Source organism: Pristiophorus japonicus, chromosome 4 (genome assembly GCF_044704955.1).
Source record: "Pristiophorus japonicus isolate sPriJap1 chromosome 4, sPriJap1.hap1, whole genome shotgun sequence".
Lineage (NCBI taxonomy): Eukaryota > Metazoa > Chordata > Chondrichthyes > Pristiophoridae > Pristiophorus > Pristiophorus japonicus.
The window spans coordinates 228,527,494-228,546,340 of NC_091980.1; positions in this window are offsets into that span (position 1 = coordinate 228,527,494).

Consider the following 18,847-nt stretch of genomic DNA (forward strand, 5'->3'; position numbering starts at 1 on the left):
CACATGTCAGAAGGAAAATAAATAAATTGTAACGGTTATAAAGAATATGGAAAGAGTGAAGTAACATATCTCGGATACATCATAACACAAGGGAAAAGACAAATGCCCAAGTACAGAAAGGCGGCTATTAGATCAATACCAAAGCCAGAGAGGGGTCAGGCAGGTACTAGGGCTATTCAACTACTGCCGAAATTTTTCTCCGAGTATGCCGAGATGGCCCAACCTATACAGGACCTGGTCAAAGGGGGGAAACCCTCCCAAGAGCCAGTGGACTGGGGCCCTGATCAGGAAACGGCGTTTGTAAAGTTGAAACAAGCTCTCACAAGTGCTCCAGCCCTGGGATTACCTGACCAGAATAGGCCCCTCCACATCTATACGTACCACAATAAAGACCATTATAACGCAGTGGTGACCAAATACATACCACAGTAAAGATTACATACCCAGCATACCTTAGTAGAATTGCTTAACACAGGAAGGCTAAAAACGGTATCAGATGCGTGAAGGGCTAGATGGGAAGCAATAAAAGACAACTGTAACAACCCTGCAGGGTAGATCACTACAGGAGAGGCGGGAGCGGCCTATAAAAGGCCCAGCAGGAGCTCGAGATCCAGCGGCATTTGGTGAGAGGCGGGAGCGGCCTATAAAAGGCCCAGCGGGAGTTCGAGATCCAGCGGCAGTTGGTGAGAGGCGGGAGTGGCCTATAAAAGGCCCAGCAGGAGCTCGAGATCCAGCGGCAGTTGGTGAGAGGCGGGAGCAGCCTATAAAAGGGTACCGGTGCAGCTACAGCGGGAGAGAAAGCAAAAAAGAAGTAGAAAGGAATCAAAAGGTGACGTCACAGCCAATGGGGTAAGTGATTGGCTGGTGATTGGTGAGTAGCTTTTCTTTTTATTTTTATATCAGTAAGTAAACTGTAACATTGTTATTACCAATTTAAGTGTATCTAAGGGTTAAGGCATGGCAGGAGAGATCGGTCACGTGATATGCTCCTCCTGTGCCATGTGGGAACTCAGGGACGCTTCCGGTGTCCCTGACGACTACATGTGTAAGAAGTGTATCCGCCTCCATCTCCTGACGGACCGCATTGCGGAATTGGAGCTGAGGGTGGATTCACTCTGGAGCATCCACGATGCTGAGAATGACATAAGTGGCACGTGTAGTGAGTTGGTCTTACCGCATGAGAAGGATCCACAGCCAGCTAGGGAATGGAAGACCAGCAGGAAGAGTAGTACAAAGAAGGTAGTGCAGGGGTCCCATCTGGTCATCCCCCTGCAAAACAGATACACTGTTTTGAGTGCTGTTGAGGGAGATGACTCATCAGAGGAGAGCAGCAGCAGCCAAGTTCATGGCACCGTGGCTGGCTCTGTTGCACAGGAGGGCATAAAAAAGAGTGGGAGAGCGATAGTAATAGGGGATTCAATCATAAGGGGATTAGATAGGCGTTTCTGCGGCCGCAATCGAGACTCCAGGATGGTATGTTGCCTCCCTGGTGCAAGGGTCAAGGATGTCTCCGAGCGAGTGCAGGACATTCGAAAAAGGGAGCGAGAACAGCCAGTTGTCGTGGTGCACATTGGTACCAACGACATAGGTAAAAAAAAGGGATGAGGTCCTACGAGACGAATTTAAGGAGCTAGGAGTTAAATTAAAAAGTAGGACCTCAAAAGTAGTAATCTCGGGATTGCTACCAGTGACACGTGCTAGTCAGAGTAGGAATCGCAGGATAGCACAGATGAATACGTGGCTTGAGCAGTGGTGCAGCAGGGAGGGATTCAAATTCGTGGGGCATTGGAACAGGTTCTGGGGGAGGTGCGACCAGTACAAACTGGATGGTCTGCACTTGGGCTAGTTTGCTAGTGCTGTTGGTGAGGAGTTAAACTAATATGGCAGGGGGATGGGAACCAATACAGGGAGACAGAGGGAAACAAAAAGGAGACAAAAACAAAAGACAGAAAAGAGATGAGTAAAGGTGGAGGGCAGAGAAACCAAAGGCAAGAAACAAAAAGGGCCACTGAATATAAAAGGGCTACAGGAGGGGTAAAAATTAAAAATCATGGTTTAAAAACTAGGATGAAAACACTCTACCTAAATGCACGCAGCATTCGAAATAAAGTAAATGAGTTGACGGCACAAATCATTACAAATGGGTATGATTTGGTGGCCATTACAGAAACATGGTTGCAAGGTGGCCAAGACTGGGAATTAAACAAACAGGGGTATCTGACGATTCAGAAAGATAGGCAAGAAGGGAAAGGAGATGGGGTAGCTCTGTTAATAAAGGATGATATCAGGGCAGTTGTGAGGGATGATATTGGCTCCAATGAACAAAATGTTGAATCATTGTGGGTGGAGATTAGAGATAGTAAGGGGAAAAAGTCACTGCTGGGCGTAGTTTATAGGCCCCCAAATAATAACTTCACGGTGGAGCGGGCAATAATCAAGGGAATAATGGTGGCATGTGAAAAAGGAACGGCAGTAGTCATGGGGGATTTTAACCTACATATCGATTGGTCAAATCAAATCGCAAGGGGTAACCTGCAGGAGGAATTCATAGAATGCATATGGGATTGTTTCTTAGAACAGTATGTAACAGAGCCTACAAGGGAGCAAGCCATCTTGGATCTGGTCCTGTGTAACGAGACAGGAAAAATAAATCTCCTCGTAAAAGATCCTCTCGGAATGAGTGATCACAATATGGTTGAATTTGTAATACAGATTGAGGATGAGGAAGTTGTGTCAGAAACGAGCGTACTATGCCTAAACAAAGGGGACTACAGTGGGATGAGGGCAGAGTTGGCTAAAGTAGACTGGAAACAAGGACTAAACGGTGGCACAATTGAGGAACCGTGGAGGACTTTTTAGGAGCTCTTTCATAGTGCGCAACAAAAATATATTCCAGTGAAAAAGAAGGGCGGCAAGATAAGGGATAACCAGCCATGGATAACTAAGGAAATAAAGGAAAGTATCAAATCAAAGACCAATGCGTATATGGTGGCCAAGGTTAGTGGGAAACTAGAGGATTGGGAAAATTTTAAGCAACAGCAAAGAATGACTAAAAAAGCAATAAAGAAAGGGAAGATAGATTACGAAGGTAAACTTGCGCAAAACATAAAAACAGATAGTAAAAGCTTTTACAGATATATAAAACGGAAAAGAGTGACTAAAGTAAATGTTGGTCACTTAGAAGATGAAAAGGGGGATTTAATAATAGGAAATGTGGAAATGGCTGAGACCTTAAACAATTATTTTGTTTCCGTCTTCACAGTGGAAGACACAAAAACCATGCCAAAATTTGCAGGCCACAGGAATGTGGGAAGGGAGGACCTTGAGACAATCACTATCACTAGGTGGGTAGTGCTGGACAGGCTAATGGGACTCAAGGTAGACAAGTCCCCTGGTCCTGATGAAATGCATCCCAGGGTATTAAAAGAGATGGCGGAAGTTATAGCAGATGCATTCGTTATAATCTACCAAAATTCTCTGGACTCTGGGGAGGTACCAGCGGATTGGAGAGCAGCTAATGTAACGTCTCTGTTTAAAAAAGGGGGCAGCCAAAAGGCAGGTAACTATAGGCTGGTTAGTTTAACATCTGTAGTGGGGAAAATGCTGAAACTATCATTAAGGAAGAAATAGCGGGACATCTGGATAGGAATAGTGCAATCAAGCAGACGCAGCATGGATTCATGAAAGGGAAATCATGTTTAACTAACTTACTGGAATTCTTTGAGGATATAACGAGCATGGTGGATAGAGATGTACAGATGGATGTGGTGTATTTAGATTTCCAAAAGGCATTCGATAAGGTGCCACACAAAAGGTTACTGCAGAAGATAAAGGTACGTGGAGTCAGAGGAAATGTATTAGCATGGATAGAGAATTGGCTGGTGAACAGAAAGCAGAGAGTCGGGATAAATGGGTCCTTTTCCGGTTGGAAATAAGTGGTTAGTGGTGTGCCACAGGGATCAGTGCTCGGACCACAACTGTTTACAATATACATAGATGACCTAGAAGAGGGGACAGAGTGTAGTGCAACAAAATTTGCAGATGACACTAAGATTAGTGGGAAAGCGGGTTGTCTAGAGGACTCAGAGAGGCTGCAAGGGGATTTGGATAGGTTAAGCGAATGGGCTAAGGTTTGGCAGATGGAATACAATGTCGGAAAGTGTGAGGTCATCCAACTTGGGAAAAAAAACAGTAAAAGGGAATATTATTTGAATGGGGAGAAATTACAACATGCTGTGATGCAGAGGGACCTGGGGGTCCTTGTGCATGAATCCCAAAAGGTTAGTTTGCAAGTGCAGCAGGTAATCAGGAAGGCGAATGGAATGTTGGCCTTCATTGCGAAAGAGATGGAGTACAAAAGCAGGGAGGTCTTGCTGCAACTGTATAAGGTATAGGTGAGGCCGCACCTGGAGTACTGCGTGCAGTTTTGGTCACCTTACTTAAGGAAGGATATACTAGCTTTGGAAGGGGTACAGAGACGATTCACTAGGCTGATTCCAGAAATGAGGGGGTTACCTTATGATGATAGATTGAGTAGACTGGGTCTTTACTCCTTGGAGTTCAGAAGGATGAGGGGTGATCTTCTAGAAACATTTAAAATCATGAAAGGGATAGACAAAATAGAGGCAGAGAGGTTGTTTCCCTTGGTGGGGGAGACTAGAACTAGGGGGCACAGTCTCAAAATATGGAGGAGCTAATTTAAAACCGAGTTGAGAAAGAATTTCTTCTCCCAGAGGGTTGTGAATCTGTGGAATTCTCTGCCCAAGGAAGCAGTTGAGGCTAGCTCATTGAATGTTTTCAAGTCAAAGATAGATAGATTTTTAACCAATAAGGGAATTAAGGGTTATGGGGAGAGGGCGGGTAAGTGGAGCTGAGTCCATGACCAGATCAGCCATGATCTTATTGAATGGCGGAGCAGGCTCGAGGGGCTAGATGGCCTACTCCTGTTTCAAATTCTTATGTTCTTATGTTCTTATCAGTGTAGCCCAACAGGAAAAGATGAGGGAAGTGGACAGGCAAGGGAAACCCCGCTTGAGGAAGCAGATATGGATCTATACGTAGATATCAATGGGACAGCATGGACAGGATGGGCAGTGGTAGATAGCAGCGGACAGGTTAGAAGAGAAGGACGGCTAGAAGGGGGTCTGTCGGCTCAAGGGCTCAAGTGACTTGAATTGGTGGCTCCCACCGAGGCTCTGAGCATGGCGAAGGGAAAGAGTGTTGTGTATCTGTAAAGCATGCACTCTCATGCTCTGCCATCAGGGAGCGCATCCCCTGAAGTCCCAAGGGATCCCTTTCATCCCTTGGGAGCACTGTATATAAGCCGACCCCTAAGGCCTGTTACTCACTCTGGAGTGTCTCAATAAAGACTGAGGTCACTGTTACTTTAACCTCCCTGTGTGCAGTCTCATCTGTGTTAGGAACACAATAACTGGCAACGAGTATATGAATCCAATGCAGAGATGCAGCAAACTGTGGGCATCCTGGAGAAGTTCTCAGAGGGTGAGGACTGGGAAGCCTATGTCGAATGGCTAGACCAGTACTTTGTAGCCAATGAGCTGGACGGAGAACAGGAGAGCGGTCCTCCTCACGGTCTGCGGGGCACCGACCTACAGCCTCATGAAGAATCTTCTGGCTCCAGTAAAACCCACAGATAAGTCGTATGAGGAGCTGTGTACACTGGCTTGTGAGCATCTTAACCCGAGGGAGAGCGTGCTGATGGTGAGGTATCAGTTTGACATGTGCCAGCGATCTGAAGGTCAGGAAGTGGCGAGCTACGTCGCCGAGCTAAGGCGACTTGCAGGACAATGTGAGTTTGATGACTACCTGGAGCAGATGCTCAGAGACATTTTTGTACTGGGCATTTGCCATGAGAACATCCTACGAAAACTTTTGACTGTAGAGACACTGACCCTCAGTAAGGCCATTGCGATAGCCCAAGTGTTTATGTCCACCAGTGATAAAACCAAACAAATCTCTCAGCACACAAGTGCTAGCAATGTTCATAAATTAACTGGAACTGTGTTTTCAAGCAGAAATGTACAGGGCAGAAATCACGAGTCTGCAACTGCCAGCAGGCCTCAGGTCACACAGATGACTCAGAGTCTGCAACAAAGGATGAATGCAAGGCAATTGAAACCTTGCTGGCGTTGTGAAGGCTTCCATTCAGCCTATTCATGCTGCTTCAAAGGGTATGTTTGCAAGAGCTGTGGAACAATGGGGCACCTCCAACGAGCTTGCAGACGAGCTGCGAGCTCTGCAAAACCTGCTAACCACCACGTGGCAGAGGAAGATCGGTCCATGTGGATCAAAGCAATTTCGAGCCTCAGAGAGAGGAGGCAGATGCTGAAGTACACGGGGTGCACACATTTGAGACGAAATGTCCACCTATAATGCTAAATGTAAAATTGAATGGCTTACCCATAGCCATGGAATTGGACACTGGCGCTAGCCAATCCATCATGAGTAAAAAGATGTTTGGGAGATTGTGGTGCAACAAGGCACTCAGACCAGCGCTGAGCCCATCCACACGAAACTGAGAATGTACTCCAAAGAGCTCATCACCATCCTGGGCAGAGCCATGCTCTTGGTCACCTATGAGGGCACGGTGCATGAACTGCCATTCTGGATTGTCCTGGGCGATGGCCCCACATTGCTTGGAAGGAGCTGGCTCGGCAAAATCCGCTGGAGCTATGATGACATCCGAGCACTATCACATGTCGATGAGGCCTCATGTACCCAGATTCTTAACAAATTTCCTTCCCTTTTTGAGCCAGGCATTGGAAACTTTTCCGGGGCGAAGGTGTGGATCCACTTGGTCCCAGAGGCATGACCCATTCACCACAAGGCGCGAGCGGTACCTCATATGATGAGGGAGAGAGTGGAAATCGAGCTGGACAGGCTGCAACGTGAGGGCATCATCTCCCCAGTGCAATTCAGCGAGTGGGCCAGCCCGATTGTTCCAGTACTCAAAAGTGATGGCACGGTCAGCATTTGCGGCGATTATAAAGTAACTATTAATCGTTTCTCGCTGCAGGACCAATACCCACTACCTAAGGCAGACAACCGATTTGCGATGCTGGCAGGAGGCAAGACATTCACCCAGCTTCGCCTGACTTCGGCCTACAAGACGCAGGAGCTGGAGGAGTCTTCGAAGGGCCTCACCTGCATCAACACGCACATGGGACTGTTCATCTACAACAGATGCCCGTTTGGAATTCGATCGGCTGCAGCGATCTTCCAGAGAAACATGGAGAACCTATTCGTTGGTACTACGCATGGTGGTTTTTCAGGACGACATATTGGTCACGGGTCGGGACACCGTCGAGGACCTATAAAACCTGGAGGAGGTCCTCCAACGCCTGGATCGCGTAGGGCTGCGGCTGAAGAGGTCAAAATGCGTCTTCATGGCAACAGAAGTGGAGTTTTTGGGGAGAAAGATCGCGGCAGACGGCATTTGGCCCACAGACGCCAAGACAGAGGATATCAGGAACGCACCCAGGCTACAGAACGTCATGGAGCTGCGGTCGTTCCTGAGACTCCTCAACTATTTTGGTAACTTCCTATCGAGGTTAAGCACCCTCTTAGAGCCCCTACATGTGTTATTGAGTAAAGGTGAGAACTGGGTATGGGAAAAAACCAAGTAATTGCTTTTGAGAAAGCCAGAAACATTTTATGCTCCAACAAGCTGCTTGTAATGTATAACCCGTGTAAAAGACTCATGCTTGCATGTGATGTGCGTCGTATGGAGTCGGGTGTGTATTACAACAAGCCAACGTTGTGGGGAAGATGCAACCTGTCGCCTATGCTTCCAGGAGCTTGTCTAAGGCCGACAGGGCCGATAGCATGATTGAGAAAGAAGCATTAGCGTGTGTGTTCGGGGTAAAGAAAATGCATCAGTACCTGTTTGGCCTCAAATTTGAGCTGGAAACCGATCACAAGCCCCTCATATCCCTGTTCGTTGAAAACAAGGGCATAAATACTAATGCCTCAGCCCGCATACAAAGGTGGGCACTCGCGCTATTAGCGTATAACTATACCATGTGCCACAGGTCAGGCACCGAGAACTGTGCGGATGCTCTCAGTCGGCTACCATTGCCCACCACGGGGGTGGAAATGGTGCAGCCTGCAAACTTGTTGATGGTGGCGCAGCCCGCAGACTTGTTGATGGTCATGGAAGCATTTGAAAATGATAAATAACCTGTCACGGCCCGCCAGATTAGGACTTGGATCAGCCAAGATCGTCTATTGTTCCTAGTAAAAAACTGTGTACTGCATGGGAGTTGTGCCAGCATCCCTGGGGGAAAGGAAAGGGCTAATCAAGCCATTCCAGCGGCAAAAGGATGAGCTGTCCATTCAGGCAGACTGCCTGTTGTGGGGTAACCACGTAGTGCTACCCAAAAAGAGCAGGGAGACGTTCATCTCGGATCTCCACAGCACACACCCGGGTATAGTAATGATGAAAGCGATAGCCAGATCCCACGTGTGGTGGCCCGGTATCGACTCTGACTTAGAGTCCTGTGTACAGCAATGCAGCATGTGTGCTCAGTTGAGCAACGCGCCCAGAGAGGCACCACTAAGTTTGTGGTCCTAGCCCTCCAGACCATGGTCGAGGAGGCGGGAGCTCGGAGCAGCGCGAGTCCGGGGTCGGCGAGAGGCCTATAAAGGCCAGCGGGAGTCGAGCAGTTCGAGCAGTCAGTCGAGGAGGCGGGAGCTCGGAGCAGCGCGAGTCCGGGGTCGGCGAGAGGCGTACCGGTGCAGCTACAGGGAGAAGGCAAAGAAAGAAACAAAGGTGACGTCACAGCCTAGGGGGTAAGTGATTGGCTGGTGATTGGTGAGTAGTTTTTCTTTTTCTTCTTATATTAGTCAGTAACTTTTAACATTGTTGTTGCCAATTTAAGTGTATCTAAGGGTTAAGTCATGGCAGGAGAGCTCGGTCGGGTGTTATGCTCCTCCTGTACCATGTGGGAACTCAGGGACACTTCCGGTGTCCCTGACGACTACGTGTGCGGGAAGTGTATCCGCCTCCAGCTCCTGACAGACCGCGTTGCGGAGTTGGAGCTGAGGGTGGATTCACTCTGGAGCATCCACGATGCTGAGAATGACGTGAGTATCACGTGTAGTGAGTTGGTCTTACCGCAGGGAAAGGGTCCACAGCCAGCTAGGGAATGGAAGACCAGCAGGAAGAGTAGTGCAAGGAAGGTAGTGCAGGGGTCCCCTGTGGTCATCCCCCTGCAAAACAGATACACTGTTTTGAGTACTGTTGAGGGGGATGACTCATCAGGGGAGGGCAGCAGCAGCCAAGTTCATGGCACCGTGGCTGGCTCTGCTGCACAGGAGGGCAAGAAAAAGAGTGGGACAGCAATAGTGATAGGGGATTCAATGGTGAGGGGAATAGATAGGCGATTCTGCGGCCGCGACCGAGACTCCAGGATGGTATGTTGCCTCCCTGGTGCAAGGGTCAAGGATGTCTCGGAGCTGGTGCAGGACATTCTGAAATGGGAGGGAGAACAGCCAGTTGTCGTGGTGCACATTGGTACCAACGACATAGGTAAAAAAAGGGATGAGGTCCTATGAAACGAATTTAAGGAGCTAGGAGCTAAATTAAAAAGTAGGACCTCAAAAGTAGTAATCTCGGGATTGCTACCAGTGCCACATGATAGTCAGAGTAGGAATTGCAGGATAGCGCAGATGAATACGTGGCTTGAGCAGTGGTGCAGCAGGGAGGGATTCAAATTCCTGGGGCATTGGGACCGGTTCTGGGGGAGGTGGGACCATTACAAACCGGACGGTCTGCACCTGGGCAGGACCGGAACCAATGTCCTAGGGGGAGTGTTTGCTAGTGCTGTTGGGGAGGATTTAAACTAATATGGCAGGGGGATGGGAACCAATGCAGGGAGACAGAGGGAAACAAAAAGGAGGCAAAAGCAAAAGACAGAAAGGAGATGAGGAAAAGTGGAGGGTGGAGAAACCCAAGGCAAAGAACAAAAAGGGCCAATGTACAGCAAAATTCTAAAAGGACAAAGGGTGTTAAAAAAACAAGCCTGAAGGCTTTGTGTCTTAATGCAAGGAGTATCCGCAATAAGGTGGATGAATTAATTGTGCAAATAGATGTTAATAAATATGATGTGATTGGGATTACGGAGACGTGGATCCAGGATGATCAGGGCTGGGAACTCAACATTCAGGGGTATTCAACATTCAGGAAGGATAGAATAAAAGGAAAAGGAGGTGGGGTAGCATTGTTGGTTAAAGAGGAGATTAATGCAATAGTTAGGAAAGACATTAGCTTGGATGATGTGGAATCTATATGGGTAGAGCTGCAGAACACCAAAGGGCAAAAAACGTTAGTAGGAGTTGTGTACAGACCTCCAAACAGTAATAAGGATGTTGGGGAGGGCATCAAACAGGAAATTAGGGGTGCATGCAATAAAGGTGTAGCAGTTATAATGGGTGACTTTAATATGCACATAGATTGGGCTAGCCAAACTGGAAGCAATACGGTGGAGGAGGATTTCCTAGAGTGCATAAGGGATGGTTTTCTAGACCAATATGTTGAGGAACCAACTAGGGGGGAGGCCATCTTAGACTGGGTGTTGTGTAATGAGAGAGGATTAATTAGCAATCTCATTGTGCGAGGCCCCTTGGGGAAGAGTGACCATAATATGGTGGAATTCTGCATTAGGATGGAGAATGAAACAGTAAATTCAGAGACCATGGTCCAGAACTTAAAGAAGGGTAACTTTGAAGGTATGAGGCGTGAATTGGCTAGGATAGATTGGCGAATGATACTTAGGGGGTTGACTGTGGATGGGCAATGACAGACATTTAGAGACCGCATGGATGAATTACAACAATTGTACATTCCTGTCTGGCGTAAAAATAAAAAAGGGAAGGTGGCTCAACCGTGGCTATCGAGGGAAATCAGGGATAGTATTAAAGCCAAGGAAGTGGCATACAAATTGGCCAGAAATAGCAGCGAACCTGGGGACTGGGAGAAATTTAGAACTCAGCAGAGGAGGACACAGGGTTTGATTAGGGCAGGGAAAATGGAGTACGAGAAGAAGCTTGCAGGGAACATTAAAGTGGATTGCAAAAGTTTCTATAGGTATGTAAAGAGAAAAAGGTTAGTAAAGACAAACGTAGGTCCCCTGCAGTCAGAATCAGGGGAAGTCATAACGGGGAACAAAGAAATGGCAGACCAATTGAACAAGTACTTTGGTTCGGTATTCACTAAGGAGGATACAAACAACCTTCCAGATATAAAAGGGGTCAGAGGGTCTAGTAAGGAGGAGGAACTGAGGGAAATCTTTATTAGTCGGGAAATTGTGTTGGGGAAATTGATGGGATTGAAGGCCGATAAATCCCCAGGGCCTGATGGACTGCATCCCAGAGTACTTAAGGAGGTGACCTTGGAAATAGCGGATGCATTGACAGTCATTTTCCAACATTCCATTGACTCTGGATCAGTTCCTATGGAGTGGAGGGTAGCCAATGTAACCCCACTTTTTAAAAAAGGAGGGAGAGAGAAAACAGGGAATTATAGACCGGTCAGCCTGACCTCAGTAGTGGGTAAAATGATGGAATCAATTATTAAGGATGTCATAGCAGTGCATCTGGAAAATGGTGAAATGATAGGTCCAAGTCAGCATGGATTTGTGAAAGGGAAATCATGCTTGACAAATCTTCTGGAATTTTTTGAGGATGTTTCCAGTAAAGTAGACAAAGGAGAACCAGTTGATGTGGTATATTTGGACTTTCAGAAGGCTTTCGACAAGGTCCCACACAAGAGATTAATGTGCAAAGTTAAAGCACATGGGATTGGGGGTAGTGTGCTGACGTGGATTGAGAACTGGTTGTCAGACAGGAAGCAAAGAGTAGGAGTAAACGGGTACTTTTCAGAATGGCAGGCAGTGACTAGTGGGGTACCGCAAGGTTCTGTGCTGGGGCCCCAGCTGTTTACATTGTACATTAATGATTTAGACGAGGGGATTAAATGCAGTATCTCCAAATTTGCGGATGACGCTAAGTTGGGTGGCAGTGTGAGCTGCGAGGAGGATGCTATTAGGCTGCAGAGTGACTTGGATAGGTTAGGTGAGTGGGCAAATGCATGGCAGATGAAGTATAATGTGGATAAATGTGAGGTTATCCACTTTGGTGGTAAAAACAGAGAGACAGACTATTATCTGAATGGTGACAGATTAGGAAAAGGGAAGGTGCAACGAGACCTGGGTGTCATGGTACATCAGTCATTGAAGGTTGGCATGCAGGTACAGCAGGCGGTTAAGAAAGCAAATGGCATGTTGGCCTTCATAGCGAGGGGATTTGAATACAGGGGCAGGGAGGTGTTGCTACAGTTGTACAGGGCCTTGGTGAGGCCACACCTGGAGTATTGTGTACAGTTTTGGTCTCCTAACTTGAGGAAGGACATTCTTGCTATTGAGGGAGTGCAGCGAAGATTCACCAGACTGATTCCCGGGATGGCGGGACTGACCTATCAAGAAAGACTGGATCAACTGGGCTTGTATTCACTAGAGTTCAGAAGAATGAGAGGGGACCTCATAGAAACGTTTAAAATTCTGACGGGTTTAGACAGGTTAGATGCAGGAAGAATGTTCCCAATGTTGGGGAAGTCCAGAACCAGGGGTCACAGTCTGAGGATAAGGGGTAAGCCATTTAGGACCGAGATGAGGAGAAACTTCTTCACCCAGAGAGTGGTGAACCTGTGGAATTCTCTACCACAGAAAGTAGTTGAGGCCAATTCACTAAATATATTCAAAAGGGAGTTAGATGAAGTCCTTACTACTCGGGGGATCAAGGGTTATGGCGAAAAAGCAGGAAGGGGGTACTGAAGTTTCATGTTCAGCCATGAACTCATTGAATGGCGGTGCAGGCTAGAAGGGCTGAATGGCCTGCTCCTGCACCTATTTTCTATGTTTCTATGTTTCTATGCCAGCCCATTTCTTGGTAAAATGTTCCTGGTGATGGTGGATGCTTTTTCAAAATGGATTGAATGTGAAATAATGTCGGGAAGCACCGCCACCGTCACCATTGAAAGACTGAGGGCCATGTTTGCCACCCACGGCCAGCCTGATAAACTGGTTGCCGACAACGGGCCATGTTTCACCAGTGCCGAATTTAAAGAATTCATGACCCGCAATGGGATCAAACATGTCATCTCAGCCCCGTTTAAACCAGCCTCCAATGGGCAGGCAGAGCGGGCAGTACAAACCATCAAAGAGAGCCTTAAACGAGTCACAGAAGGCTCACTCCAAACCCGCCTGTCCCAAGTACAGCTCAGCTACTGCACAAGACCCCACTCGCTCACAGGGTGACCCCGGCTGAACTGCTCATGAAAAGGACACTTAAAACCAGACTCTCGCTGGTTCACCCCAACCTGCATGATCAGGTAGAGAGCAGGCGGCAGCAACAAAATGTAAACAATGGTCGCGCCACTGTGTCACGGGAAATTGATCTGAATGACCCTGTGTATGTGCTAAACTATGGACATGGTCCCAAGTGGATCGCGGGCAGGGTGATAGCTAAAGAAGGGAGTAGGTTGTTTGTAGTCAAACTAGACAATGGACAAATTTTCAGAAAGCACTTGGACCAAACGAGGCTGCAGTTCACAGACTGCCCTGAATAACCCACAGCAGACACCACCTTTTTCGAGCCCACAACACACACCCAAAGGATCAACGACACCACGCCGGACCAGGAATTCGAACCCATCACGCCCAACAGCCCAGCAAGGCCAGGCTCACCCAGCAGCCCTGCAGGGCCAACAACATGCCAGCCCAGCGAGCGCACAGCCAACACACTTGAACAGAGGCAGTCCACCAGGGAAAGAAAGGCTCCCGACCGCCTCACCTTGTAAATAGTTTTCACTTTGACTTTGCAGGGGAGTGATGTGTATCTGTAAAGCATGCACTCCCATGTTCCGCCATCAGGGAGCGCATCCCCTGAAGTCCCAAGGGATCCCAGCATCCCTTGGGAGCACTGTATATAAGCCTAAGGCCTATTCCTCACTCTGGAGTATCTCAATAAAGACTGAGGTCACTGTTACTTTAACCTCCCTGTGTGCAGTCTCATCTGTGTTCGGAACGCAATAGAAACCTTCAATGGGAAAATGATAGACACTATCTGAGAAGGCCATCGGGCCGCAAGGAAAACTGATACGCGAACTGAATGAGGAACAAACTCGACTCGAGCAGTGAATTGAACACAATGAAAGAGAATATCCAAAGCAACATAGAGAAGACCCCAGGTGGGGGAAGATCAGGAAAAATATAAGAAACAGAGGATACCCCAGGTAGGGCAGAATTCGAACACTGAGAAAATGTTGGCTAACCAGCCTTGGTACATAAAATGCTGGACTCAATGTGCAATTGCATCTGTGGATACGGATAGTGCCACATGTACTGGTTGTGGTGCAAGGGATCATATTGGTCAGCTTGATATTGTTAGCCTGTAAAAAGTGTAACCAATGTAAGAGGCAGGTCATGGTCCACATAATTAAAACATTGAATAAAGGGAATATAGACAGTCCGACAGAAAGGACTTATGTAGTATAACCTTGATGGGAAAGCCAACAGGTGGGTCCTGCAGTTCGGGATGTAGCGCTACCCAAGTGAAAGGACAACCTTGGAGGCTCACCCATGAGGAATTAATTGGGAAATGGCCTACCTTGGGCATATAGCCAAGGGCCATTTGGGGGGATTGTAAGAGGATAAAATATGGTCACTAAAGTGGGAGTAGACAGATAGACAGATGGTCACTAAAGTGGATACTGAAGGTATTGAATTTATCTGATACATGGTCCAGATTTTATAGCTTATCAGGAGGTTCTGAGGAATCGGGAGTTGCTCTACCCTATGGTAGGGATTGTAATATATCATAAATTGAGCGATTGTATGTAAAGCACGCTTATACAATGGGTTTTAAGAAGGGGAAGCAGCAAAGCTTGATGATTAATGAACCATCCATTGTGTTAACCTTAATACAGACTGATTCAGTACTGAATAACACATACACCAAGGACAGGAGGGAGTCAACAGTCTATTGTAGCAACATCTGAAGAGATATTTGGGAACATAGATAGCAAACCAGGGGAAGCAAGGTTAAATCACATGTCATGAGGAACTGAGGCAAAGTTGACACCACTGAATAACATTCTGGAAAGGTGACATGTGATTGAAGATGGATAGGTGGGGGGAACCACTTAGAGCCAGTCTGATGTAAGTTTCTCCTCATCTCAGTCCTAAATGGCTTACCCCTTATCCTTGGGCTATAACCTCTGGTTCTGGACTTCCCCAACATTGGGAACATTCTTCCTGCATTTAACCTGTCTAAACCATTCAGAATTTTAAATGTTTCTATGAGATCCCCTCTCATTCATCTGAACTCCAGTAAATACAAGCCCAGTTGATCCAGTCTTTCTTGATATGTCAGCCCCACCATCCCGGGAATCAGTCTGGTGAACCTTCGCTGCACTCCCTCAACAGCAAGAACGTCCTTCCTCAAGTTAGGAGACCAAAACAGTACACAATACTCCAGGTGTGGCCTCACCAAGGTCCTGTACAACTGTAGTAACACCTCCCTGCCCCTGTACTCAAATCCCCTTGCTATGAAGGCCAAAATGCCATTTGCATTCTTAACCGCCTGCTGTACCTGCATGCCAACCTTCAATGACTAATGTACAATGACACCCAGGTCTCGTTGCACCTCCCCTTTTCCTAATCTGTCACCATTCAGGTAATAATCTGTGTCTCTGTTTTTACCACCAAAGTGGATAACCTCACATTTATCCACATTATACTTCATCTGCCTTGCATTTGCGCACTCACCTAACCTATCCAAGTCACTCTGCAGCCTCATAGCATCCTCCTCGCAGCTCACACTGCCACCCAACTTCGTGTTATCCACAAATTTGGAGATACAACATTGAATCCCCTGGTCTAAATCATTAATGTACAATGTAAACAGCACAGAACCTTGCGGTACCCCACTAGTCATTGCCTGCCATTCTGAAAAGTATTCATTTACTCCTACTCTTTGCTTCCTGTCTGCCAACCAGTTCTCAATCCACATCAGCACACTACCCCCAATCCCATGTGCTTTAACTTTGCACATTAAGGTTTGTCGAAAGCCTTCTGAAAGTCCAAATACACCACATCAACTGGTTCTCTGGTTCTCCCTTGTCTACTCTACTGGAAACATCCTCAAAAAATTCCAGAAGATTTGTCAAGCATGATTTCCCTTTCACAAATCCATGCTGACTTGGACCTATCATGTCACCTCTTTCCAAATGCACTGCTATGATATCCTTAATAATTGATTCCATCATTTTACCCACTACCAATGTCAGGCTGACCAGTCTATAATTCCCTGTTTTCTCTCTCCCTCCTTTTTTAAAAAGTGGGGTTACATTGGCTACCCTCCACTCCATAGGAACTGATCCAGAGTCTATGGAATGTTGGAAAATGACTGTCAATGCATGCGCTATTTCCAAGGCCACCTCCTTAAGTACTCTGGGATGCAGACCGTCAGGCCCTGGGGATTTATTGGCCTTTAGTCCCATCAATTTCCCCAACACAATTTCCCAATTAATAAGGATTTCCCTCAGTTCCTCCTTCTTACTAGACCCTCTGACTCCCTTTATATCCGGAAGGTTGTTTGTGTCCTCCTTAGTGAATACTGAACCAAAGTACTTGTTCAAATGGTCTGCCATTTCTTTGTTCCCAGTTATGACTTCCCCTGACTCTGACTGCAGGGGACCTACGTTTGTCTTTACTAACCTTTTTCTCTTTACATATCGATAGAAACTTTTGCAGTCCATCTTAATGTTCCCTGCAAGCTTCCTCTCGTACTCTATTTTCCCTGCCCTAATCAAACCCTTTGTCCTCCTCTGCTGAGTTCTAAATTTCTCCCAGTTCCCGGGTTCACTGCTATTTCTGGCCAATTTGTATGCCACTTCCTTCGCTTTAATACTATCCCTGATTTCCCTTGATAGCCATGGTTGAGTCACCTTCCCTTTTTTATTTTTACGCCAGACACGGATGTACAATTGTTGTAGTTCATCCATGCGGTCTCTAAATGTCTGCCATTGCCCATCCACTGTCAACCCCTTAAGTATCATTCGGCAATCTATCCTAGTCAATTCACGCCTCATACCTTCAAAGTTACCCTTCTTTAAGTTCTGGACCCTGGTCTCTGAATTAACTGTTTCATTCTCCATCCTAACGTAGAATTCCACCATATTATGGTCACTCTTCCCCAGGGGACCTCGTACAACGAGATTGCTAATTAATCCTCTCTCATTACACAACACCCAGTCTAAGATGGCCTCCCCCCTAGTTGGTCTCAACATATTGGTCTAAAAAACCATCCCTTATGCACTCCAGGAAATCCTCCTCCACCGTATTGTTTCCAGTTTGGTTAGCCCAATCTATATGCATATTAAAGTCACCCATGATAACTACTGCACCTTTATTGCATGCACCCCTAATTTCCTGTTTGATGCCCTCCCCAACATCACTACTACTGTTTGGAGGTCTGTACACAACTCCCACTAGCGTTTTCTGCCCCTTGGTATTCCGTAGCTCCACTCATACCGATTCCACATCATCCAAGCTAATGCCCTTCCTTATTATTGCCTTAATTTCCTCTTTAACCAGCAACGCCACCCCGCCTCCTTTTCCTTTCTGTCTATCCTTCCTAAATGTTGAGAACCCTTGGATGTTGAGTTCCCAGCCTTGGTCACCCCGGAACCATGTCTCCGTGATGCCAACCACATCGTAGCCGTTAACTGCTATCTGTACAGTTCATTCGTCCACCTTATTCCGAATACTCCTCGCATTGAGGCACAAAGCCTTCAGGCTTGCCTTTTTAACACACTTAGATCCTTTACAATTTTGCTGCAAAGTGGTCCTTTTTGTTTTTAGCCTTGGGTTTCTCTGCCCTCCACTTTTACTCATCTACTTTCTGTCTTTTGCTTCTGTCTCCAATTTGTTTCCCTCTGTCTCCCTGCATTGGTTCCCATCCCCCTGTCATATTAGTTTAACTCCTCCCCAACAGCAGCAGCAAACACTCCCCCTAGGACATTGGCTCCGGTCCTGCATAGATGCAGACCGTCCGGTTTGTACTGGTCCCACCACCCCAGAACCGGTTCCAATGCACCAGGAATTTGAATCCCTCACTGCTGCACCACTGCTCAAGCCACGTATTCATCTGAGCTATCCTGCGATTCCTACTCTGACTAGCAAGTGGCACTGGTAGCAATCCCGAGATTACTACTTTTGAGGTCCTACTTTTTAATTTAGCTCCTAGCTCAGTAAATTCATCTCGTCGGACCTCATCCCATTTTTTACCTATATCGTTGGTACCTATGTGCACCACGACAACTGGCTGCTCTCCCTCCCTTTTCAGAATGTCCTGCACCCGCTCCGAGACATCCTTGACCCTTGCACCAGGGAGGCAACATACCATCCTGGAGTCTCGGTTGCGGCTGCAGAAATGCCCAACTATTCCCCTTACAATTGAATCCCCTATCACTATCGCTCTCCCACACTTTTTCCTGCCCTCCTGTGCAGCAGAGCCAGCCACGGTGCCATGAACTTGGCTGCTGCTTCTCCCGCCTGATGAGTCATCCCCCTCAACAGTACTCAAAGCTGTGTATCTGTTTTGCAGGGGGATGACCGCAGGGGACCCCTGCACTACCTTCCTTGCACCGCTCTTCCTGTTGGTCTTCCATTCCCTTTCTGGTTGTGGATCCTTTACCTGCGGTAAGACCAACTCACTAAACGTGCTAATCACGTCATTCTCAGCATCGTGGATGCTCCAGAGTGAA